The following is a 27,182-nucleotide window of genomic DNA, read 5'->3' as shown; positions in this document are numbered from 1 at the left end:
AGACTGACCATGTGCAAATTTAAAAAGGTCCAGTGTGTAGGATTTAGTTGTATCTAGTTGTGTAATTGCAGTCTCCTCACATCACCCTCACCTTCCTAGTATTAAAGGAGAAACAACACTTGAAAAGGAGTCACTATTTAGTTTGTCTGTTCTGGGTTACTGTAGAAACACGGTGATGAAAAGAGGACCCGCTCCCACTGTAGATATAAATGGATAATTTTTTAAGTAACAAAAACAAAAAGATTCTTATTTTCAGGTGATTACACATGCATGGAAACATAGTTATGAATATTATATTCCATGTCTGCCTTTTTCTGAAAATAAAGGCCCCAAATCTTACACACTGCACCTTTAAAGAACAATTAGACATTTGTTGTCAACAAGTGCAATAAAATTATAACCCAAATTGAGAATTTCAGATAAAAAAATTCACAATTTTGAGGAAACGAAGTCAAGAATCTCCCTTCAATCCATTTTTTTAAACTATAAAGCTCATTTAACATTGAAAATGTTACAATGTAATGTTTTATTCACATAGCCTTAAGCACAATCTGTACCACAATGTACTGTGCATGAAGGAAATAACCACTGACTTATCAGTTGTGCATGAAAAAAAGAACATTTGCATTCGGATATGAGGAGCTGGCTGAACAGTGTGTAAAACAATAAAACGCGTCACGGAAATTCAGTTTCCGCATTCGTCTTGGAAAGTCTTGCAGGTGTGGGGGGAAATGAATAAAAGCTAATTTTGTTGGCCTCCTACCTAAAACTAATCAGATTGAACCACGCTGAGAGTTTCAGTTTTATAAATATCCGTCTTTAAAACTTAATTTTTTCTGGGTTTTTTTGCAGCTCACGGCATCCAAAACTCAACCGCTGTCAAGTTTCAGAGGAACTATTTAATCAGTAGGAACTATTCAGAGTAATCAGGATACTGTTTCACATTAAAAGTCCAATATTGACTTACTGTGTGGTGCCTCCTGTTCATAACAAAGACACATGATGGTGAACTGATTATGAAGCCTGAAGCAGGATGGAGGAGGAGACAACTCATCCATGCAAACAGCTCGTTTAGTTCACCGATCATTTCAATCAAAGACAGACGGGAAGATGTTCTTTTCCACAAGAATCAAGACTTTTCTTTCTCACTGAGATCAACTCGCTCAATCTGAAGGCGTTTTTTATTGTTGTTTGTTTTTGCTTTACTTTGGCAGATATAAAGAAAATTTGAAAGAACAGCTAGAAACTTTGGTTTCACTGTGCTCCTGGCCGAGGATGAAGACAAACAGCCATTTAATTGGCTCTTGCAGGGACGTTATGTTGGGATGTAGGCTGAAATCTGAAGACAGATATCTCAAGACTAAGCAAATAAAACACTTTGCATGGTTAGACACCACTAAGGATAAGTGAGAGACTCTGTAATCACAAATGATTTAACGGAGGTGCTCAGTGCACGGCAGGATAAAACATTACTGAAGTGCACGCTAACAAAAAAAAACCCCAGAAAAGAATAACATGCGGAACGTCGCAGAGTGTTAAGAGAAGCACAGTGTTCGGTCGCTGATGGTCGACGGTCTTTGTGTATTTTCCAAGACGAGATGACTTCCTTCCGGGAAAAGCTTTTCATTCCACTCTCACATTACGTCGCAGCAGCTGCAGAAGTCAGGAAACACAAAGAACAAACTGTTATTACAAACAATCATCATCATCATGCATCGATGTTTACTGTGGTCCACATCTGTAGAAGAACAGCCCTGCAGCTAGTCTGTTTTTATTATAATTAGTCATTTACTTATTTATTTTTTTAACCTGTTGCCTACAGAATGATAAGATAGCGTTTATTGGGGTTATTTTATTGTGTGCAGAATGTGTGTTATGTTTTGTTTGTATGAAAAGTGTTAAAGAAATAAAGTTTGACTTATGGACTGAACACCTGCAGAACACTGTTTCACTATTTAAATGCTCAAAGTTTTTTTTAATGTGCATTTTATTTCCTTTGAGAGTTGTTTTGGTCAGAAGCTGATCACACACTGGAGCCATGCATAGTGTTTGTTTTTAAAACAGTAAAAAAACAGAAATGATTCACCACGCCGACACTTTGACCAGGCAGATAAGATGTTAGGTGTGTTTTCATTTAAAATACTGGCACCCATTTTGGTGCAGCCACACTAAAAAGAAATGCGCCGCTGCCAATCAGTTATCAAGCTGATCAGGCTTGTAAACATCCGGGTTTGAAGCACCAACCCTGACCCGCTGTCACTCCTTACAGTATGTAAAATACACTTTTGTTTTGTCAGCTTCTCGGCCTGGCGTTGTAAATCAACACATCGCGCCTTCACTGTTTAATCTGTTCTTGTCTCTGCTGCTGCTTTAGTTAGACTACAGCCAAATTACACTTGGCGTGGTCATGTTTGAAATGTTCTTCCAACAAGGGTGTGTGCAGAAATGAGTCTGGTATGGAGAATTGATCCCAACATTAGGCTTAGAACAACTGAACTACGAGCAATCAAAGCAAACACAGACAGACAAACATTACATTTCCTTAAAAAATAAAAGAAGAAGAAGCTTGGAGTTGACATTTCTGTGCATGGATGCATGTGCAAACTGACATACAGTGTGTACATACATAGTTTCCCTCAATCAATACAGCTGACACACTTATGAATGCATTTATATACAGAGCTTTGCATTGAATTTTCCTGTAGGTGTTACTGCAAAATGTTACACAAGGTCACGTGTGGGCCTTGAGGTCCTCGGCAGTATGTATTGTTTGTCTTTGACTGGGTGCCAGTCTATCTCAACACTGTGGTGTCCAGGGTCACAGAGACCTGTTGCTGCCTTCATAGACATAATAGAAAGTTTGTCGTTGACGTTCCAATCTGCGTAAACAGACATCTGTGTCTCCAGACTAGAACATGCTGACAATAACACCTCCATGGGTAAAGACATTCTCTGTGACTAATTCTGGGAGTGTAGTATTTGTGGTGTTATCTTGGGGTTTAAAGTCGATCCACCAGGATGAGTTGGGCAGAATGTGAGACCAACTCAGGCACTTCTGATGAACTTTGAGAGTGTCTCTAATTCTGCTTGGCAAAGAGTCAATAAATAATACAGCATAAGACATCAGAGGCTCCTGAACACTTTCTTCCTTCCTGACCTCACCGTTGACCTTGACAATACAAATCTACCCTCAGACGAAGCTTCGAGGACTTCAGGTTTGGAACTGCGCTACAGCAGGTGTGTCATTCAACAAAACAAGTGCTCATTATGAGAGACTTCGAGGACGCCATACCTCAAATTCCTCAGATGCATTCTGGAGATACATGAAGGGCAAAACACAGCAAAGTGAAAGAGGAAAGACCGAGTTGGTGAAGTCTGTTACCTACTATATCATGCAATTCCTGAAAGATGGCGAGCGATGATTGGTCAGAGTCCAACATAAAGTCTGCCATGTCTTCAGGCCAAGTCACAGGAGGAGTTTATGACTTTATGATCACCTTATCCGACTAAATGACCATCTTGGAAGGCAAATATCCGGGCATTAGAGGTTTGAACAAACAACCGACGCCATGCAAGCGACATGGATCTGGCAATGTCAGCCAGTTCACCACTTTGATGGGCGATCTCAGCAAATATTTGATTGCCATAAAATTTGACAATCACTTAACTTTTCTTCTTCTGCACGTGGTCTGTATAAAGCAATAAGATTGATGCTGCTTGCCAAGAACTCCTGGATGTCTCGAATATGCAACAGCTTCTGACCAGATGCACATGACCAAGACACTTTTACACAAAATGGTCAATGTACAATGACCTGCAGAAACATTGTTTCTCACTTCAGGTCAAGAAAAAAAAAGCTTTTTTTTGGGAACCATCTTTTGCTTGTTTTTGGTCAAAATCCTTCAAAACCTCCTCACTTACTGACTTTTCTTCTTGCAGTACTACTTTGACTGAAATGTGGTCTATAGGAAGCGATCAGATTGATTGTGCTTGCCAGGAATTCCCAGATATGTGAACTAACTTGTTTAACCTGCCACCAGTTTTAGGTGTAAATGATATAATCAGAGGATGCATCATCAACGGTCATTGACCTGTAGAATATGACAGGCTTACTTTGTCTCTCAATTCAGGTAAAAAACAAAAACCTATTTTTATTTTCGGGAACCAACTTTTTGCAGTTTAAACAGACTTATTTTCTGCTTCAAACAGTCCAAATTTAAGTGCGAGTTCCCAAATTCCCAACCTCCTCACTCACTGACTTCTCTTGTTGTGCCAACATTTGTGGGTTTTTTAGTGAAACGTGTTCTATATCAATGAGCAATGAGATTGATCACGCCTTTAATATGCAACAGCTTCTGACCAGGTGCCCTTGAACAAGACATGAATTAGCATTCAAGACTCTTGGAACTTTGGTGTTATCTAGCGAATTAACCTGCATTTCCACAAGTTTTAGGTGGAAGGTGGAAGTACAGTCATTGTACAAGGGCCTTTATAATTTGAGACACACACCTCATTTGTCACTTCAGGTCAAGGAAAACCTGCTATTTATTTTGGAAACCAACCAACCAACTTTTGCATTTCAAACCAACCTATTTTTGGTGAAAATGCTTCAAACAGTCCAAAATTAAGTGCGAGAACTGGAACCGGAAAAGACACATTAATGCCAAACTTCCTCACCCACCGGAGCTGCTTTTTGTATTTGCTGTGTGGGCTAAATGTGAATATAAAAAAAGAAGAAAACACCAGACAGAAGCAGAAGTACTCAGCAAAAACCCTTCCCTGTCTAAATATAGGTTAAAGGGACACGGGATGACAGCCAATAATTCACACAAGTGGTCTTTAACTTGTTGTGCAATCTCAATTACTCATGAAGCCTTTTTTTATTTTAGAGCACATGTTGTCATCCCGAGCAGTGATCCTCTCTCAGCTGTCAGAGACAGCTGCAGTGACACAACGGGCAGGGAGTTAGAAAATAAACTGCCTGAGACAAACGGAGATATTAATCACAGTGAGTAAAGGCTGATGTCATCATTATTATTTTCCAAAGGAAAGACTTGTGTCCGCAGGTCCTTACAAGGACTTAAAATGATTACGTGCAGAAGTTAGATGTTTCAGGAGGACATTGGGAAATTATTATTTACCCAGAGTGGTTAGTTTGAAATATTTTACATGTTATTGTGTTATATTCTCATAAATCTATATTTTCTATGAGCTGCAGCCACTGATTTTACCTCATTACACTGAACTCTAGTAATCTTTCTAGCTGTTGTTGTGTGGCAGGTTTCGCTGCCACTGTGGGTTTGCACTTTGCAGAATTTGCACAGTTTAATACAGTAAATAAATATCTTTTGTGTGCTCCCAGCTGCTCAGCATCTTGTGCACACGGCTTCCAAATATAGAAACAGAAAGTTCAGCTCAGACCGACGGCTGCAGCGACCTGGCTTCTGTTGCTCAGGTCCAGTTCACTGCTGCATTAAGAAAGGAAAAAAGTGATTGGACAACCGGTTTCAGCTGTGTCAATCAACTCACCTGGTGCTCCTCACACCTGAATGCCAGCCCTGCCCCCCTCCCACATGGTGCATACATGAGCCTATTACTTACTTCCCCTGTCCACGAATGAAAGTCTTGCAGATGCATCCATTGTGTCTAATTTACATTTAAGATTTCCCTTAAGAGAACCCTGCTGGGCATGTTGGACTATGGCACTATTGTGATGCAAAAATGATAACGGTGCCTCTGTCTCAGGGAAATCTTCTCATAAACAGGAAGTAGTAAGTTGTGGTTTGTTTAATATTTTTCTAGCTGCAACAGTTTTTTCGTTTCAAAGGAAATGGACGTCACCACGGTGCACAAACTGTTTTGAGTTTGCAGGGGATCTTTTGGGAACTCCGTTGCGAAGGCCCCACAGCGACGAGCGCTAAGCAACAAAAGATGGCGAGAAAACCAAAACAAGCTAAATACAAAGACACTTTTTATAGCCCTTCAACTCCCTTTCCTGCCTCGTTCTTTTTATTGAATTTATTTCGACTTGACAGGAAGAGACACACCTTTGATAATAGCAGGCCGTCTATCAGGCCACAGCTGCAACACTCTCAGTTGCACTCAGTCAAATTTATCAGTAAACCGAGGTCAGAGTAGGTCAACAATCTCTTCTTGGTGGCAGTTTTCTGTGCACAGGTTTTTTTAAACTGCCGCAACATTTAGGTACTTTCCGATAAAGCACCAGCTGATATGGGCCACTAACCAGGCAGGCGCTCCACCCCAACACTTTCTGTGGCGCCTAAATCGAAACATCTTTCAACAGTCCAGTACACTCACTGTTTTACCTCTGAAATGACACATTCTTTCATTTTAATTCTGTTTTCATAATGATATAACCTCCTTTGAGTTGGGATTTTGTTCTTTTATTTTAAAACTCTGCACGTTTTCTGCATAATTTAATTTTATGGTTAAGTCATGCTTCTCGGGCTCCCTGGAGAGCTCACACCACACATGTAGCTTCTGAACTTGGGATAGAAACCATTTCCTCTAGTTCCTCTTCCTTGGTGCTTTCATGAGTTAACGTGGGAACATTCAGTGTGTGGGTCAGTCTGGAAGCTGCACAAGAGGAAATCATTAGAGTAGTTTGAGCTCAGCCTGTGCGGCCGAGTAAAACAACTGAGCTGCAGCATTATTCTCTACTCTTTGCTGACGATGTGGCTCTTTTTGCTTAACTGTAAACTGTGAGCTCAGACATGCATTGGGGTGGTATGCAGCCAAGTGTGAGTCAGCACTTTGAAGTCTGACTCCGTGTTGGTATGGCTACCACCACATTATTATAATTAGAAAATCTTGTCTTGCAAAAGATCAGGATAGTGTTAGTGTTGGAAATCAGCCTATTCAGACTTCTAGAGAATACCTTGTGTTAGCATCAGTCACATGCACATTCGTAAAGAAACCTGCACGGACCGCTTCCTCAGCACGATTTATCCCCATGCTGAGAAAAAGACGATGCTGAGGTGGGATGTGAGACTTTTTTTGGTTAAGGCTATTAAGTTTCACCCACAAGTGCAGCATGAACATGTTTCCGAAAGAAGTGGCTGAGCATCGTGAAGCAGCGTCAGCAGTGATGCAAGTGTTTTTCCAAACTGTTGTGGTTCAGAGGGAGTTAAACCTAAAAGCAAACTTTGTTTTACTTGGTACTTAAAGGTTTGCCACTCTGAGCGTCGGGATGAAGACATCATCATTTTCTTTGAGAGATTTGTCATGAGAGAGTCCAGCAACACTTAAAACAAAATGTGAAGCTTTTGTTTTTAACATTAACTCCAATTATTGCTTAAGAAGTCATGAATATATTTTAATTTATAAAGAAATATGATGATATGAACTCGGTTAAATATAAGATAAGTAGGGATCTGCTCAAGGTTTCTGCCACTGTCACCAAGTGCTTGCTCTTGCTTGCTCGTGGTGGGAATTGTTGGATATCTGTAAATAACATTATAAAGGTCTAGACCTGCTTTATTGCCAGGAAACAATTTAGTATTTAATTAAAGTTTCTTTTTAGATCAATTGTTCTTTGATGGTTAATTCATGTAATCAAATGATAGGGCAGAGAATCAGCGCTGAAAGATTTACTTCCTTAAATTTACCAGTGTGAACACAGGCGGTTTTACTTTGCGAGACAGCTGGACTGGCAAGATCCCGAAACCACACGACAAACCCATCTTGCCAGGCTTCAAGTTATGCGCTTGAGGCTGGACCAATCACAGCGGTTCATAGAAATCCGTCCACGTCCTCCTGGGTGTGAAAACATGGAGAAGGCGACTGTTCGTTTGAAAGCGACAACGGCGGCCACGAAGGACGACACCGAAGACTTTTCTTGATGGAAAAGATCTGGCTGGCTATCACGATCTGTAAATAATAATAATATTTAATCTGTTTACATTTAAAGTGTCTGCCAAGGACTATGGTTCTTTGTAACAAACATGCAGTTAACTGAGCACTTTTATTAGCTATGACTTCCCACCACTGTAAAGCAGTAAACTGTTCTCTGTGACTGATATATTGTTATATGATGGGTCAGGATCCTCCAAAGGGCAACAAGGCAACGTGATATGATTCATAAAAGAGGAAAGAAGTCTAAAAGAAGTTCTGTCGCACAGATTTGTATTCTTGTTTCAGGCTTTTCTATAATTTCACCTCTTTGTGCACAAATTGATATGAAATCACGTGTTTGCAAGTTTACATGGGATGTGTCTCTGTGGCACAACTAATAACGACACACTGCTGCACTAAGGCTGTATTACATAAGCCTCATAAGTGTTTTTGTGTGAACTGCATGCAAAAAGCAAAAGAACTTCAAACTAAACACTAAACTAAAGTGCAAGCACCTCAAGCCCAGCCCGTCGGCAGGTGTACCTCTGCACACTCCGAGTTTACATATTTTCGTGGATGTATTCAAACGTCTTGAGCTGAAGATGAAGTTAATCCTGGAAGTAAACACGGCCTAAACTGCAGGCTGACGTGCTGCGATGCGCGGAGCTGCACTCCGCCTCAGCTGACTTTGTTTATCTCGACGGAGCAGACTTGCTTACAAGGCTCCTTTTCCAGAGAAATGCGTGGGAATATTATTGACTGGGGCTCTGCTGTAAACCGGCTGTTGCCTCACATTGCACATGAGTTACTGCACACACACACACACACACACACACACACACACACACACACACACACACACACACACACACACACACACACACACACACGCCTTCCTGTGTACCCAAAACAAAAGGAAAACTGGAAAAACCAAACTGTGGGTGACTCTAATGAGAAGAGCAGGTTGGATCTTGACTCGAGAGAGGGAGACGGCTAACGGCAGTTGCGTTGCCAGCTGTTGATTGTTGGCTTTCTATTGTCTTTTTCAGGGCGAGTGCTTCAGAGTCTACCTTGCTATTCAAAGCGAGGGACAAAGGCCAAGGCTGAAAAGCTTTAATGAATCGCAGCTGAAGTAAAAAGCCCTCGCTCTTCCTGTTTAACCATGCAGGCCCTCGAATAGCCTCCAAACAAACACACAATCCCCCTTTACATTAGTCCCAGCCGCACACGCCCTCATATGAGTTATATTAGTATAGTACTCAATGTTCCCAGGACTTTTTTTTCTCTCTCTTGGCTTTTGAATCGACGCCTTGCCTGTGTACTGATCCTCATTCCAACCATTCCTCCCAAACACAGCCACAAACTTCCCTCCGCTCGCTGTACTTAAAAGTCGAACTGGTGCAGCTCTCTGCAGAGTGAAGAAGCAAAACTGGAATTTAAAAGCAAAAAGCAGAGTGCAGCGCTGTTTTTGGCGTGCAGAGATGAAAGGGGGGAAACTGCGGGGCTGACGTGTGTTTACAGGTATATGACTTTGCCAAAGACAAGCCTGCTCTTGTGAAGCTGACTTTCAAACACGTCGCTGGAGCAAATTTGCTTTAGGAGGAAGCAAACACAGTCAGCTGATCGACAGCCAGGGGTAAAAAAAAAAAAAAGGAAAAGAGCAAACAGCCTAGCAACACACGCAGTCAATGACATCAGTGTTTGGGAGTTTATCGGTGAAATGAGGGATGAATATGGAAACTTGTCAGCGTGACAAAGTCGTCCAAAGTGCTGTGCTGTTCTGTGGAAAAGCAGATGATCATGACGATGACAATCAAAGGTCAGAAAACAGGAACAGAAGACAATAGTGGGAAGTTTAAATTCATTCAATTTTTGTTCTGTGTCACAGCAACAGAAATGAAACTCAGCCAGATGAGTCAGGTTAGCTTTTTTTTTTTCTTTCGCTCAGTCAAATGAAACTAAAGGGTCAGCCGTTTCCTGTGTTTGTCTGACTCGACGAGATTTGGCTGAATTCTTCATCGCTGGCTAATCAGATATACCGAGGGGAGGAGGAGGAAGAGGGGGGGAGAAAGTCTGGACAAAGTTCAGTGACACAGAATAACATCACCACAGATTAGAACTGAGGAATCTTTAAGAGTTTCATTTCACATGAACACCACCTGACTGAAGCTCCACTATATAAAGACAGAGAGTGGATGGGCTCCACTGTTCAAATCTGCTTCGTCCTGGCAAATAAATCAGAGCGAAGAGTCTGACACCAACTTTTTGTGTCTCTTGAATTTGAATTCTTCCTAATCCTCCAGTGGCTGCAACAATTAGGTCTGCTTGCATGGAGTCATATGGGGAAATGACCCTACTTCCCCCCCCTCACTGATTTATTAGCTCAGTAAACAGTTTTCTCATAAGTTTATGGTCATTTTCAAGTCTTCCTCCAGGCAGCGTGATGGTTATTCAGCAAATTAAACTGTCAAACTGGACAGTCCATTAATATAAATGGAATAATAATATAAATCTGTTGCTGCATTTCTTGTTTTCAGATGTTTTTAGAGACTATTTAGTGTGTGACCATGCAAGGCACTATTTTCCAGCAGGTTTTTATTAATTCATTAATTAATTTATTGTCTTCATATGCAGATATCGGTTCATACAGATGAGCTAATATGTTTTTTTTTATCATTCTCAGATAGCAAGTCTTAATGCATGCTGGGACACCTCACACAGACGCATATATTATGAACAGCTGACGGACGTTTTGTAGTTAAATGTAAATCTTGCAGCGCTGCAGCATCGCGGCTCTATGGAAACGTCAGTCTGCGTCATGGCAACAGCCCGACCACACGGCTGGCCGCGATAAGCCACATATGAAACATGAAGCAGTAAAGTTAAACTTTATTACCACGCCAGGCCAAGTCATGTTTGACCTTTATACAAAACTATACTCATTGCATGATAAGATACGTCAGTGTCCATTTAAATCTCCAGACTGTGTAACAGTGAAAACAGCTTTGACTGTCCCAACAGTCATTTCAATAAAAGTCAAAATCGAGTTTTTGAGCTCGCTGCCTCTTTGAGGGAAATTCAAAATAAAATACAAAATGCTGCAGCTCATCCTGCCACTGCAACCTGAAGCTACCTTGATCCCAGACTAATGCTTCAACTTGTTATCGATGTCGGGATATCTGCTGACCACAGAGACTAAATCTACATGAAACAACAGCTGATGGATCCTTAGACTGATACAGGCATTACCAGTTAAAAACAGTATGCAGAAGTGAACTGACACATTCTCATCATATTCTGTTTGTGTGTTTTTTGTCCCTTTGTTCTTTCCATTTACAAAGAAAGAGCCACAGTGCAAAAAGGAATTCGAGGACACCGACACGCTCCAAAAACGAACCATTGTGTTTGAATGCTTCACAGTGCATTTGTCCTGCGATTCACGGTTTACACTGTGCATCTGTCTGGAATGATCACGACACACCGTATCATCGAGTCTGAGCGTGGCTCCGCTCATTTGTTTTTATTTAATTCAGCTGACATTCGTGGAGATTAAGCTTTTATTCTGAAGGATTCCAGTCAGAGGTCTTGTCATATCTCTGACTACACCTGACAAAAAACCTTCTAACAGCTAGGTTTCAGTGTATCATATTAAAGGGACTCATTTTGGGTGGAATATAAATTTAAGACAGATCTAATCATCAAAGTCAAGGACCGAAACTTGTGTAGGAGTGTAAGGCTGCAATACACGAAACTTGAGAGCACTGTTTCTTTAAGAGCGTGGGCGAGTAGCGAAAGAATGTGGGACAGACTGCCAACACAGCCTCAGACGTGCATTTCCCCGGTCCACAGACTCCACTGTCAGAGCCTTTAATTAAGTCAGATGTTGTGTGGGAGGCAAAAGCTGGCCAGTCTTTCAGTCAAAACACTGAAGGTGTGATGGTTTGGTTTTATTTCGCAGGTAAAGGATGGGAAATTTTCTGTGGGGGCTGATAAGGCACAAAGTCAGACAGGAAAGCTGTCAGAAAAACATGCTCTTCTGGATATGACTCGAGGCCACGATGAGGAAATGACTGAAACCTGAGTGACAGATCTACATTCAGTAAACAAATCGTCTTAAATGCATTGTATTTACATGTTGGCAGCCTGAGGCGCATGCCTTATTCTTGAGACATGGCTTCGGCACAGAGTGTTACCAAACCAACCACATAAATGATCTTTTTGTTTGTTTGTTTTTACTGCTGGGGGCAGAAAATGTTCTTCCAGACACAGAAAGAGGACTCATTTGTATTCCTACCTCAGGTCATCTGCAAGAAATTGATTTCTTTTCTATAATTTTTGCACCACATCCTGCTCTCTAAACAGATTCAGGGTCTGTACCTCAGGTTTAGTTGTGTTTCATGTCATTCGTTCAAGTAGTTTGCTTTCCTCTAATACTTGTGTGTGATTCTTTAATAAAAGATACAGTAGAAAAACCAGCATGATCAAGAGAGAACAAACTTTAAAGACCGGGGAGGAGTGCAAACTGAAACTCAAACTCTCTTTATGTAAGCGTTGGAGCCCCTTCAGGGTCCATTGGAGTGCTCTCTGCATTCCTTTGCGCTAAGCTCTTGTTTTTCTGGACTCACAAGGGCATGGCTGGACGTCAGCGAAGCCTGACAACATCTCGGATCACTGAGCTAATGCAGTGCAGTTTGTGTGCACTTCAGGCCCCCCCATGTATGTGACCACCTGAGCTTGCCAGGTGAAGTCCAGGACACAGATGACACTGACATTTGTCATCGCACCAGCAGGGACAGCTACTTAGCTGTCCATTCACGGATTGGATTTCAGATATTTAGAAGAGGCAGAGAATATCTCCAAACAGCAACAAACTTTAATTCCTACATTACCAACACCACAAACAACTAAAAATAAGAAGATATGACCAATTATATATAGAGTATTCTGCCCAACGGCAACTGTTATTGGAGCACGTAGCAAAAAGTGACTTGATTCATCCTGAAGGGAACATGAATGTGTGTAAAATTTGATGGCAATCGATCCAAATGTTGTTGAGACATTTCACTCAAAAACAACACATTTAAACCAGCATTACAGGTCAAGTCAGGAGATCACCAAGAGGTAGTTGGATTCATCCTCTGGAGACCACGATTGACTGCATATCCGATATTTCAGTCTGGCCCAATGTGACGGATCGTCCAAACGACTGACAGTACCGTCCATTTACACGCCAAAATGCCAAACAGTTTCTGGCTCCAGTGAATTATTTGATGACGCTAACAATTTTGTTGTTCATTTCATTGAATTAAATGCACATTGATGCCTATTTGCAAGTAAATTCTAATATTTTCCAGTCACAATAACTCCAAGCTTTCTGTTTAGGTGCCCAATGGTGGTTTAAAATTCTGACCATAAACTTTTGAACTTCATTGTGCATCTGCAATGCAAATGAAGGATTATGTGACAAAATGTTTGCTCAGTGAAGTTCAACTCATGCAAACTCTGCCAACACAAACAGGTCATGTAAGCTGTTCTGTACATAAACCAATGTGACAAGGAAAGGGGAAACAAGAAAACAACAGAAATAGACATGTGGGGATATAAAGGCATGAGTTTTTCCTTGACCTTGAGTGGGCGTCTTGAATCACATGTTGTCTCTGGCCTGAGAACTGACTTATCTCTATTATTAATCAGTGCATGTTACACCATGTCGTCACGTGGGACTGTTCCCTCAGGAACACTTTTTCCCGTCTATCTCACGCCTATCATGTTTCATCGCCAGAACCTGATGAAGTGTCAGTTCACACCTATTTCCTCAAGTCGCACTGTGAAACCGGGATGTTTTGGCTGGAGGCAGAGTTTTTGTTGACCAACAAACCGTAATCAATGGAGAGTTGATCACAAAATATGTCACATAAAACAAAAGCCATTCTCCTCGACGGGCTGATGAACTTTGGACATTTCATTGGTCAGAAAAGATCTTTGTCCTCGTCTGCAGATACGGTTCAAATGATACACAACATCAGCTCATGTTGCTGCAGAGTAAAATGAGCCGATGTCAACAAGACCAAGATTAATAGCTGTATGAACATGGGAGAGAATTTAAGAAAAGAAAGGGCACAGAGAGGACAGGACAAAGGACACGACACAGGTTTACAGCACAAAAACACAAGCATGCAAACCACTTCATTTCAGCTCTATGGGATAATTCTGGTTCTGCAGTTTTGTGTCCATCAATAACAAAACAGTTATATTCACTAACTTGACTGCTCAGACACACAGTCAGACAATCAGACAAACAAACCACCACGTTCACCAGGAGAAGAGAATACAAAGAAGAACTGTAAAATTATTACTCAAACTATTCGTCACACTTCACCACGGATGTATTAAAGGAATAGTTTGGCTTCTTTGAAGTGGGGTTGCATGAGAAACTTATCAATAGTCAGTCTGTTACCTACAGTAGACGGCGGTTTGGAGAAGCAGACAGGTGGATCAGCAGGGAAGCTTAGAAATGCACTGTTGTGGACGGCGGTATCGATACAAACATATCTTAGTGGTTAGCAATGTCGTGTCACAGCAAGACGGTTCCTGGTTCGAATCCTCCACCCGGCTGGGGCCTGTCTGCGTGTCCCACAGTCCAAAGACGTGCAGGTTAATAGGTGACGCTAAATTGTCCCGTGATGAACCAATGTCAGCCGAGATTGGCTCCAGTACCCTGGATAAGGATAAGCGGTTATGGAAGATGGATGGACTGGTACAAATGACAGATTTTGTCAATGAATGGAGCAGTTCGATATAAACGCTACCATTTCTTGATGGAAAGGGTTGTCTGCCAGCAACATGAAGCAGTGAAGTTATTAAAAATACAGCCTACACTTAGACTGATGTTTGTTTTTTAGGTGGCTGCAGCTTCCATACTGTGTCCGCTTCTCCAAAATGGGGGTTTGCCAACGGCCATCCACTGTAGGTAACACACTGACTATGGGTAAGAAGTTCATCCAATCCCTCTACAAATAACCCAAACTATACCTTTAACTTTGGCCTAGTGTACTTGCTGTTGGGTTATTGCTTGATTTATTTTCAGTTTTACCTCGAAATAACTTGGTTAATGATAATCTGTCCCATTGTCCAAACATTAGTGGTGATTCCCTGAAAACCTCACTTTTCTTGGGTAAGTCCACGGTAATCCGAATCAATAAATGACGCACAATAAACCGGGAATTCTTTCTGGATTGTTTCGGTTTCACATTAGCTCATGCAGGAATGTGTTCCAGCTCTAATCGGCTCATCTGCTCATCAAAATTAAAGCAGGAAGACAAGCGGTGACAAGTATCAGCAGTCCCTGTGCGGAGGGATTTAAGTTGGGCTTACAGGAAGCGTGGTGTTCATTCAGAGCGGCTGAAAATGCAGCGTGCAGCACATTCGACATCAAACGCAGGCACAGCAGCAGCAGTTTGTCTCTCACAGAGGTCAGATAAGCTATCAAACAGTTATCAGAGATATGCATGCAGTCAGCAACAACTGAGGTCAAACTGTATTGTGTACACTCACATAAAATAGACATGTTGGATCAGAAACATCATCCCACAATCCTATAGTTGGGTATCTAGATGCTAAATAGTTTGCATCGTGGGATTTGAACACTTGTTTCTCGTCGTAAAATGTTAAAACAGCTGAGCAGAATGGAGGAACGACATCACTCTTTAATGAGGTGTGATATTCTCTTCCTGTGTCCTTGAATTTCAGTCTTTCTGTGTGTGTGTGTGTGTGTGTGTGTCTGTTTGGGGGGAACAGTCTATTTACTCACGTGTAGTCATGAGTGGGAGGTTGTTGTTTATAGCCCGTTTCCGCCATGCATTGCACTTTAACCAGTAAATACTCAGTTTCCTGTGTTGGTGTCAGGTAGGAGTTTATTTACTACCTATGACTCTGTCAGACTGAGTAAAACTTTCTCAAAAAACCCACCAACGTTCCCAGATAAAACAAATGTTATGACAGTATTAGCTTGCAGCCCCTGAGGCGACTCCGCTGGGGTTGAGTTTCGCTGCCTCGTTTCTGCCATCAAATATTAAAAGAGCAAAATCAGCAGGCAGCGTTTGTACAGTGTATCAGCTGCCCCTTTGAAGGTGCCTCTGTGATGTTGGCGGTGAAGCTACAGCACCAGTTCGTGCCTCCCGTGTAACCACCGTTACAAACTCGAGGCTCGTTTTTTATGGTGGAGTCAGCGGGTGGTTAACTTAGCTTAGCTTCGTATAAAGATGGAAACCCTGACAGAACACACCTACCAGAACCTCTAAAGCTCACTAACACTTTATTCATAAGGTGTAAAAACAACAAATGGATGCATTTTCAATCTCATGGTGAGAGTCATGAAGAAGTCACTGCCAAGAAATAGTGATAGATATATAACCCCTCATAAAAACACACCTTGTGGTAATTAAAATGAGAGATTAAGCAAACAATATACCTGTATACTTGGAATTTTAGTGAGTTTTTATGGCTGTATCAACTTTGGACAGGGCCAGGCTCTGTTTCCCACTGCTTTCAGTCTTTATGCCAGGGGTCTCCAAACTACGGCCCGCGGGCCACATCCGGCCCGCCTAAACAATTGGAGTGGCCCACTTAACGATCCCAAACAATCCCTCTAAACATGGCCTATTTTTCTAAATTGCATTTTCCTATTATAAAATATCCACACTTAATGATTAAGCTTGGCATTCTAATTAAAATCTACCTTATTTATGAACTATTTACAGTACTAGCTAATTTTCATCCCCTCACACAATGGTATATTCCGACGTGACTTTGCGCGTGATCAACTTCCGTGCAGTCTGCCCGGGGGATTCAACTCGGGGGACCTCTCCCCGGCGCTGGCTGGCCTCCACCGGGCACGTTTCCTCCGTGGCGGTGCGCCGCGACCGGCTCTGGGTCGACTTGGAAAGGCTTGGGGGTGAAGGTGGCTCACGGCTCCGGCTGCGAGCTTTACAGCGCCCTCCTGCCCGGACCTCATCACTTCCCGGGGCTGTGGACTTCGCTGCGCCCTCTCCGCGACTGTCGAATCACAACTTATCGCAACTTTCACTTCCTCCCATAACAAAATCGCAACAAAAATGTAAAAAGCAACTTTCACCACAAATTTTTTTGAAAACTTCATGCAACATCAGGGATTTAGGCTGCAACTATTTAAAAAAAGGCCTGTGAAATCCTGGTGGGACTGATATCATTTCCGGTTATAGACTGACCCCGGCTCCCCATTACAGAAAGGCAAGTTGATGTGGCCCGCACCGAAAAAAGTTTGGGGACCCCTGCTTTATGCTAAGCTAAGCGCCTCCTGGCTCCAGTCAGTGAACAAGTATATTTCCCAAAATGTCAAACTATCCCTTTAAAATCAACACTGTGTGCCAACTGTAGCCACTGTTAGCTAATGTTAGCTCCGTTCATTAGCCAGGCCGCCTAGACTGAGCTCAGAGCGCCGGGCGGGGTGTTTTAAGGTCCGCTGGGTGGGCAACTGGAGCCAGAGTAAATCGGGGACTGACCAGAAATAAAAAGGCTGAAAGACAGACGCCAGGCTCAGCTTACTGGCCTAAGTCAGTGATATTAGCTGGCTGCTATGTCTTGTGTTGTTGTTGCTATGTGAAGTTTTTGACTCATGCAAACATAAAAAGTGATGAAACAAAACACAACAGGTCATGTGAGCGTCACAGACCACCATTCTGAAGGTGTTTCCACCTCGTTCTCAAAGGTTATTGTGTCGGTTTGAAGAATTGAATCATGCAAGTAGCGAGCTAAAAACGAATTAAAGAACAAAACAAGTTTAAAAATCAATTACATAGTCTGAAGTTTAAATGTGGAACCTTTTTTTTCCTGTTTTCCATTCCACTGCTGCAACTTGTGACACTTGTGATAAGAACCAGTTATGTTAGTCATGCGGAAAATCATTCCGATCTTTCCATTTTCCCCTAGAAGAGTCTAAAAAATAACACGTGGGTGCCAAACATGTTCTCCATCACCCGGCTAACGAGGCTTTTTTCATTTTTTCTTTGACTTCCTGCTTCCTCATACAAGATGGAGACATGAACTCTGGGAACATTGAGTAAGTGCATTAGTGATGATGCTAAATCAACTCAATGCACCCGATGTCCTGAATTATTAAATAAGAATCATGTGTGCAGCAGCTTGAGGAAACACTTGTGATGTGTCTCTAAAGACGGACGGACGCACCTTCGCTCGCTGTAAGTAAACACTGAAATGCAAACAGCTCCTGCACAAACAGACTCAGATCAGATGACACTGTATATGGCCCATGGCAAACATGGGCATGCATGTATATATGCACATTTCATGATACTGTACACCGGATAGTACTTGGCAGCTGGCAGGGACTTTCATTACTGTTCATTATGCACACAAGTTACATAAACTAGTCAAGTGCTTCTGGTGCTTTTGAAAACACGCAGGTGCTATTATGTCACATCAAATCTACTGCATAATGAACTTTTGTACATTAGGACTGGTTTTCCCATCAGACAGAGGCCTTCGTTAGAAAACTGATATTTTTGGAAAGCTAAGACAACAGAGCCCAAAACACCAAGAAGCATATCAGTGATCCAATTAGTTATCTGATACCGATCCATCATAACTGCCTTATCTTCAACGCCCACGCAGCCATTTCTCAGGGAGTTTGATCCCCACACGCCCTGTTGATATGACAAACACACTTGATGAACTTCCGCTTCATTTAGACAAATAAAAAAAATTCCCTATATCAGATTCAAGCCAACGGTTTTCTATGTTTGTCCCAGGGCGGGGGGGGCACCAGTTAATCACACCTGCTGTGTGTTAAATATAAGCACTTCACAGAATTCATCATAAAATTAAAGGAAGTCTGGTAATTTTCTCAGTGTTTGTACGGTAAGTATCATGGGGAAATATGAATCATTAACTCCTTTTCGATTCAATTAAAATTTGACACAATGAACCAATAAATTACTGTTGTTATTGCAGAGCGGTTATTAAAACAGAGGTTAGAGTCCATCCGCGAAATTACTTTTCTATTCAACTCCAGCATTTGGCTAATGTAACATCAGGTGTACAATGTGTACAGAATATATTTTTCTTTTTGCCTACAAATCCCATAAAACATCACAATCAACAATGTGTTAGTCAATCCATAAATACTCACTGGTTTCTGCTGCAGCTATACATCTTTAAAAATGGATCATAGTAACACCGTTAGCATTTGTTGGAGGTTATTTTCAGCTGTTGTGGATTAATGGCAGCACTTGAAGGGAGTGTGCATGAGTCTGACATGACAAAGAACATTTAATGACATCTTTATGACTTATCAACCAAACCACATAATATATTGTAATGTTAACACATAAAGATAAATGATTTTCTTTAAGGTTGGAAATCAGGCAGGTTAATGTTGTCAAGTTGACGACATCTCAAACAAAGGCGTTTGCCTTAATATGATAGAGAACATTCATAATGACTCTTGAAGACTCCTTTGTTGCTCATCGTCATGGGACAGTCATGGAGTGTTATTTCAGTCTTAATCACCACTGTTACCTGATTAATTCCCATTTCATAATAGAGTGAGTAACAGTGTGTTCATGGTCGTAAAGGAACATGTCACCCAATGCAACAGTGTGACTCTTTATTTTTTAATGCAACAATGAAGCACTGTGGTACAGCGGAGGCTGAGCTCAGGCTTTGGCTGCACAGGTGAGGGTTTGTGGGATCAAATAATTGTTGGTTTTGTTCCGTTCATGAGCTTTGTTGACAATAAGAAAAGTAAAGATGACTTATCCTTTAAGATGTTGCTCAAAGGAACTTACAAAAACAGCATGTTGGCTGTCCATTGGACCCTTTGTTAGACTAAACCTCTTTGCTGGTTTTAAGGGACTTTGATTGAATTCTAGCAGAGCAGGATTTAGATAATAAAATACTGGATTAGGCCAGTGACTAACTGTATGAAATGTCACACAATATTTAGTATAATTCTGAAAATCCATCAGATTCATGGCAGACTTTGAGGTTATTATCTTTTTGTAACACAACCTTTTCTTTGTCTCCGTGAAATGACAGACTAACAACACGGGGATCAACACTTTAACCAACAGCTTTTCTTTCTGGTAACACGAAGGCGTCAGGCTGGAGCTGGCAGGCCTCTTTGTGTCTTTGGTTATCAGCTGAGCGCTTATTTTGTCTGTGCTGTAATCCCCCCCTATCGTCATCCATGGGGGAGGATGAAAGACTTCAGCCATGACCCAAATTCACAGAAAAGCACGGAGAGACAAAACAATAGCAAGGCGTATAGAAAAGCCCCTAATTAACGTATTTTATAGATTTGTTGGTACGGTCTGAGGCAGGCGAAAGGGGAACCACACACTGTAAACAGTCATTTCATCTGCTTAGTAAAACATTTATCAAAGCCAGGACAACACCTAATATTCTGACAACAGGTCATTTTTATGGTCTGCAGATTACACCCACACGTTGTTGAACAGCCTGCGCTGAGCTAGTGTCGGTTTGGTGAAATGTACTTGTATCTGGGACAGCCCATCAGATTCCTCCAACAGACTGTGGTTTAACTGGGGAGCTCCCGGGTGCGCCTGTGTATTACTATAAACGTTGCAGAAAATGGTTTTAAGAAAGTACCTAAAAGAACCATAACATGTCTCAACAGTCCAAATGCAATTCTCACCAGCTGTAAAAAAAAACTACACCGTTGCAAGAAGAAGGGTACAGTTAGGATACTAGTTAAAAAGTAACACGACCTACATGTGTTCTCATGAAATAACAACAGGGATTCTGTGGATTTGGTTCTAGTGCTGCCAGAACGTGCCTTTTACTTACATTACCCCTGAATCCTACTGGGCATGGCTTTTCGTGACATTGCCCAGTAGGACCCGTTCTCCACACTGGTTCATAGCAATTGCGCTCCACCAATGGATCGTTTTGCCCACCAGAGTTTGTTAACTTGCTATGTGCTTCTACCATGAGTAAGCAGGCTACATAGTTAAATAGTTGTCCGACAAGAACAGCTGCGATTTCTCCATGGAGTGGAGAGCAACTACTGGGACTCTTCTACACGCCGTGAAATTCGCCATGGAGTTTACCAGATCTCTGAAGGCCACTCTTATCTTAGCTCGAGTCTAGTGACTTGGCCTCTACAATACAAGTACAGTACAATCAATGTAAAAATGGAGATGGAGAGAATAAACACAATGCATTTAAAAGGTTACATTACGCCAGTGAGCAAATGTGGTTGGCTACGTGATGTATGAAATCGCATTTAAAAAAACAAAAACAGATTATTGAGTCTTTTGTTTACAGAGATTTATTTCCATGTGGTTTCTGAGTGTGAACTGAAAAACACAAGTAGGAACAAGTCAACTTTTCAACTCTAGTTTGGATCAAAGAAAACAAACCGTAGGTGTGATCACACCACACGTTAAATGAATGTCATTTTCCGTGTTGACTGTGTCTGATGCTCGGTGTAGCCCTGGAAATATCAACATTTTCTATCTACGCCAAAGAGCAGTCACACTATGTGCTAAAAACAAAGTGATGCCTAACGTGAAAATCCCTTCTTGAACTTCGTGTGACTGTCAACGGGTCAGGTTAACGAGATCGAGCTAATCTATTAACACAGTTTGTCCCACTTAGATGTAATGAATGAAGCAGCTAAGCAAACTCTTGAATAACTAGACATCAGCAGGTACAGAGAAAAAGGATTTATAGGTTAAATAAGACTTGACCTTAATATTGTATATGTGTTTGTGAGATCTTCCCTCGGGCACTGCTGCTGTGAATAACATTAGCCTACCTTTTGCTAAATCACCCGCACAGCAAATTTGTATGTGCAACAAGTCAAACTTGTCTACACTATATTGCCATATAATTAGAAACTTCTATGCTGTTTTTTGTACCATTTGTTATTTGTTTTCTTTGGGTTTAGTTTTGGTTTTCCTGTCTACAGTGGTAAGGAAATACCCACAGATTCTCATGTGACTATACCGAAATAATGAGAAATACCCACAGATTCTCATGTGACTATACCGAAATAATGAATAGATGGTGTAAGAAAAGGGGAAAAAATCCAACTCAAATTGTGGATGGAGAAACAGTGTGTTATTGAGTCAAAAAGCCAATGTCTCTTACCGTTACTGACATCTCGATTCGGAGTACACTTAACATTAGCGTTTCCAAGTGGTATTATTGTATGTACTGCTGTAGCAAAGGTGGGGCTGCTTTCCATTCTGAAATGATCAACATCACTTTAGAAATAAGAGAGAAGAAAGAATCATGAGAGGTTATTTGATTGAGTATCGTTTTGAGTAATGTTATTGCTTCGCACAAAGGGTGGAGTAACATTAAGACAAGAAGACACAAGGAGAAAAAGCACTTGTTTGTTTCATTTGTTAAGTCTGTAAGTCTCATAAGTTAAGGCACATGATGTCATTATTTTTATGCAATTACACTGTGCATTTAACATTTACTATCTGTGGTTAAGCAAAAAAGTTTTTCCATTTAAACATATAGAAAAACAGTATCAGGAATTCATGGTACGAGGTAAGTACACATAGGAACTAAAGACACATTCCTGCTTTTCTTTCCACTTCATATGAAGAACCATGAATATTTTACACTAGCCTTGTTCCAGACCAACAAACAGCCCTGTGTTAAAATAAGGCAGGGGTCTGCACTGACTGTAGCTTCAGGTACTAATGAGATAATGAAGTACAATACAGGAAGATCCTTGAATCTGAAGGCTTACCTGACTCCAAAAAACTTATTCAGACTATACTATACTACTATATTCAGACAGCAGATTAAAAATGCTGTGTCCATGTTACAAAGTGAAGCTGGCATGCTTATGCTTGCTACTACAGTGCCTGGACAAAGTCCTTTATCTCCCAACTTTGATCAGTAACTACACAGACTAGAAGAGTCTCGACCAGCTTGGTCTGATTAGTCATTTTAGCCGAATTATTGGGGTATGAGTCATCATGTTTGTTCCCCCACCAGCACTTTTGCCTTACCATCTAAGAATTTGTGGTTTTGCCTGAATAGTGACTTTTTGATCCCCATGATTCATTTCACAAGGGTCTGCGTTTCTTTTTTGCTGACCAAGTGCTGATCCCAGCTTCAGATGAGGGAAGACGAGGGGGTATAATTATCCTGCTGGTGATGAGATCATATCTTCTCGTGTCACCCTCCAGCTAAATCCAGGATTTCAACACACTCACCCATTCAGCCAGCATCGTGGCTAAAACACGTGATCCAAAGATGCATGACTCCGAGTTGGCAATGGCGAAGTGATAATCGGTCATATGAATTACGTGGAGCCGCATGCTGAGCTTCTCCAAAATGACCACATAACGGATGACTATCAGCAGCACTGTTGTTGTTTTTTTTAAGAAACAATGCTTCCCATTCAGCTTGGGTTCAATGGCTTTTGACCCTTGAGCTCAACAGATTGTTGTGTGAAATGTCGGAGGCTGTAGACATCAACAAACCAGCATCAATGCTCGGCAAAGCTCTCCGAACAAAAGGTGAAAGGGGGCAAACAAGCTGTAACTAACACTGACCATCTGACCCTCCACCCACCTGAGGGTTTATCCAGACACAACAACATCACACCTTGGAGAACTGAGTTCAGACAAGCCCGGGCCTGCCACAGTTTGACCCCCGAATAGCAAAGGTCAATGGAAAGAGACGCCTTACAGCGAAGTCACGATGCTTCTGCAAACACGACGCACAGGCTCCAAAGCAAGTACATATACATAATCTGTCACAGTTCATGTCGGTTCAGTGACTGACAAGGAAATGGGTGACCTACTTCTCACATGTTTGTCACCCAGTTTCATGGTTTCGTATTTCCCCAACAAGCATGTCGTCAACAAAAGGACACAATGTGTCGGAAAGGTTGGAACAGGAATCCTTACTTTGGTTGTCTGCAGGTTTTAGATTTCTGTTTTTCAATCAACTTTGAAGGTTGAATGAGCTCATTGGTACCTTTACATGTGCTGAAGAAGCCCGGTTGTTGAGAGAAATTGGATTAAGGCACAAAATCATAACCCATTTACTGGCAATGCATTAACCTAGTTACTGTCAAACCTGTGGTTCCATGCTCGTCAGGACTTTTATTTTACCTCAACCACAGTGGGCAAACCTTTGACGTGAAAGGTTTGAGGCTTTGAAATTCTATTTTTTTTGGGTCAGAGTGTTTGGCCTGAGCAGGACTGTTGGCGACTTTTAGAGACTCTGTTCTCTTTTTCTGAAAATGTAGGTTAAATAAAGAATTATTTCTTGCATGTGATCGCTAAACAAGGATGGAAGGATGTGAAAGAAGGAAGAGCTTGCGTTTGAATTGCCATGTAATCTACATGAATATTCCAGCCACTCAAATGTCTCAAACCAAAATCTAGAGTCATATCAGATACCTGCTACCATTATTACAAGGTCTACATGATGGAAATTTGCCATTGTATTATGGAAAATCTTCAAAACCAATAATACAATGACAATTCCATGAATTAAAGTTGCAAACAGCCAAGTACTCAAAGTGCCTTTCACGATTTGGTTTCAAAGTCGTTGCTGATGGACCTACTCATGATATGAATTCACACTAAATGTTACATTACATTGATGTTTTTGTTTTAATATTCAAATAAAGCAACAAGGATAATTTATATCCTACATCAAAGCAGTCATGACAACTACACATTCAACAACAAGGACATAATGCACGAGAACTGCTCAGGATGACGTAGAAGACCTGAATGATCCACGGCCAGTTCATCATAGTTAATAATAATGCTGTGCAGTCAGTACTGACATTTCATAATGTGGATATCGCTCTGTCTGTGTACACTTCACTGATAAACACTGCTTCAGAACTCGAGTTTTGGCTTGGATTCATTGGTTATTGCACTCATGCTTTTCTCAGACTTTGCCAAAGGGGGTCTCAACCGAGTCAAGAAATAAATGTTTTCTTTCTGAGTCAATGAACACGTCAAATTGAACTTCAGTTTCGTTTCACTTTTAGTTAGAGGTCCTCTCCGTGCTTGAGTAAAAAGCATTGCCTAATGTGACATTGCGGTTACACTACGGTTTCTTTTTGAGCATCATGAATACAGTACAACACCCTTCTTGGGTTGGGGTTACATGCGGTTTCATCTTTAGGGAGTGGTCAGTATGATATGAAGTGAAATAGCCACACTAAAGTAAAGAATATGGCCTAACGTGATCCTACAATGGTGTTTCACTGCACTTGATCAATCATCTTGAAATAGAAGATATACCGTCTCAAGAGTCACAAAAATTATAAAACGGGCAAGTAAGTGGTCTTGAAGAGGTTTCTTTCCTTTCTCACTCTGACTTGACTCTCTGTACTCAGTTTTGACTTGACTCAAAGCTCTTTGAACTCAGACTTGACATAGACTTGAACCTCATAGGACTCAGCCTTAATTCGGTCTCAACTAGTCCTGGTCTTGGACTCGACAAAGGTGGTCTAGACTATAGCTCTGCTGATAAACCACAGAATTGTAGGGTTATATTAGACACTCTCTGTTGTGAGTCTGCCTCTGTTCCCTTATTGAAGGTACAAAATAAAATAAAAACACTGCCATCTTCCTTCGTGACAAACCACTCAAAGCAGAGAATTATTGCTATTATGACCATCAGCCGGGGCGACAGGAAAAATCTGGGTGACGCCTATGTGCCCGAGGTTGTAATAAGAAAACAGGACAGGAGTAGTTACAGAGTCAAGCTTCAGTCTGCTGTTCACCTTGTCTAGACTTAAGTTTTCATTTTAGCTTGTGCAAATGGTGATGTTTGTTTTTGCGCCACCACACCGCTGCCACTATACTGTAATAAACTATTTTAAGCTTTAACGTTTCCAAGAAATCAGGTTTCTTCAGCAGAAAAATAACAGCAGTAGGGACTCTTTAACTCCCTTTGCTAAGCCTGAATTGCCAACTGGGCAAGTTGGGCAACAGCCCTAGGACATCAGGCCCTCATGGGGTCTTGCATTGCATGATACTGGGCAACAGGGGAAACTTTTTACCCCTTAACAAGTTGATCCAGACACGCCCCCTTTCTTGTCACTTTTAGGAAATCAGGTTACTATAGAAACCTGACAGTAAGTCAGTTACTTCACACTTTAACACACAGAGTTGCAAAACTACAAACAAACAGAAATCTTACGTCAAGATCCAGTTTTTTCTGGAGCTTTCACTTACATTTTACATTCAACAGAAGCTCTTTCTCTTTTTGTCTGTGAGTGAACAGACGGATCATTTGTACCTTTTGCACCTGTGAGTTAAGAAGTCTTATTTGCTCTTCTTTTTATTTTGCCCTTTCACTTTCATTCTCACCTGCAAGCTGAATTAATGAAGACCACAAAAGGAGAAACGAAGAAGACAAATACTTGCATGTCAAGTCATGATCAGGTGAGGAGTTAACTGAACTGAAGCCAGGAGTGTCATGTAAACACTGCAGGGCACAGTATTTATCCTGCTACTTCCGTCCCGTCTATTATAAGATGAGAATCTTGCTGGGAACATCACTCCCCTTTTTTCAGACTCAATGCTTTCCTTGTTACTAAACTGTTCTTTCCTCTGTGAAACAAAACATGGAAAGCCTCCAATGACCTAATGCAGGGTCAATGACCTGCGTCAGAGTACACTGTGTGCTGAGAGAGAGAGCGCAGGCAGTTAGAACAACTTCTGCTTGAGCAAAGAAATTACACGTAATGCCCGTCTCACAGCAGCCAATGTTCACACATGTTCATAAAAATTTGGTAAATCAAATATAATATGTAATAATATACAATTCAAGCTGCCCAGGTGACGTGCAATATCAGAAATCTTCTTAAAATATTGTAAGATTTATAATAATTTCATTCCCTGTATAGACAAGACATGTAGACAGATAAAAGAACCTCTGAATAAACATCCCTTTGTGGTTTCAGCAAAAACATCTCAACAGACATCTGTGCTCAGACAAGTACACAACAGATCTGCCAGGGTCTGACTTTTGCACAAACTTCTGGAAGCACAAATTGTACGCTATAACTTTAGTGGCTCCCAAGCTTTTGATTAAGATATTGTTACACTATTTTTCATAGGACTCACATTTACATTTTTAGCGGAAGCTTTGATCCAAAGTGACTTACAAAAAAAGGGAAACAATCAAGGTACAGTGCGACTATGACATGCAGCAATAAGTACTTTTAGGATTTAGCATGTCTAGTTGAGGTTCTCTTTGGGAGTGACCAAGATGGAAAGGATCAGGAATGAGTACATCAGAGG

General features: G+C 41.3%; 1 long non-coding RNA gene across 2 annotated transcripts; it reads right to left on the bottom strand.

Annotated features, from left to right (window-relative positions):
- Window positions 1-507: 507 nt before the first annotated feature.
- LOC113747492 (uncharacterized) lies at window positions 508-27,182 on the bottom strand. Of its 2 annotated transcripts, none has more exons than XR_003463658.1 (2): window positions 26,247-27,182; window positions 508-1,653 (listed from the first exon to the last, which is right to left on the bottom strand). It is a non-coding gene; the product is annotated as an uncharacterized LOC113747492 (long non-coding RNA). The 2 variants fall into 2 exon arrangements; XR_003463659.1 differs by lacking the exon at window positions 26,247-27,182 and adding an exon at window positions 3,387-4,087.

This window comes from Larimichthys crocea, chromosome XIII (genome assembly GCF_000972845.2).
Source record: "Larimichthys crocea isolate SSNF chromosome XIII, L_crocea_2.0, whole genome shotgun sequence".
Taxonomy (NCBI): Eukaryota; Metazoa; Chordata; class Actinopteri; family Sciaenidae; genus Larimichthys; species Larimichthys crocea.
This window is presented reverse-complemented; position numbering and strand designations above follow the sequence as displayed.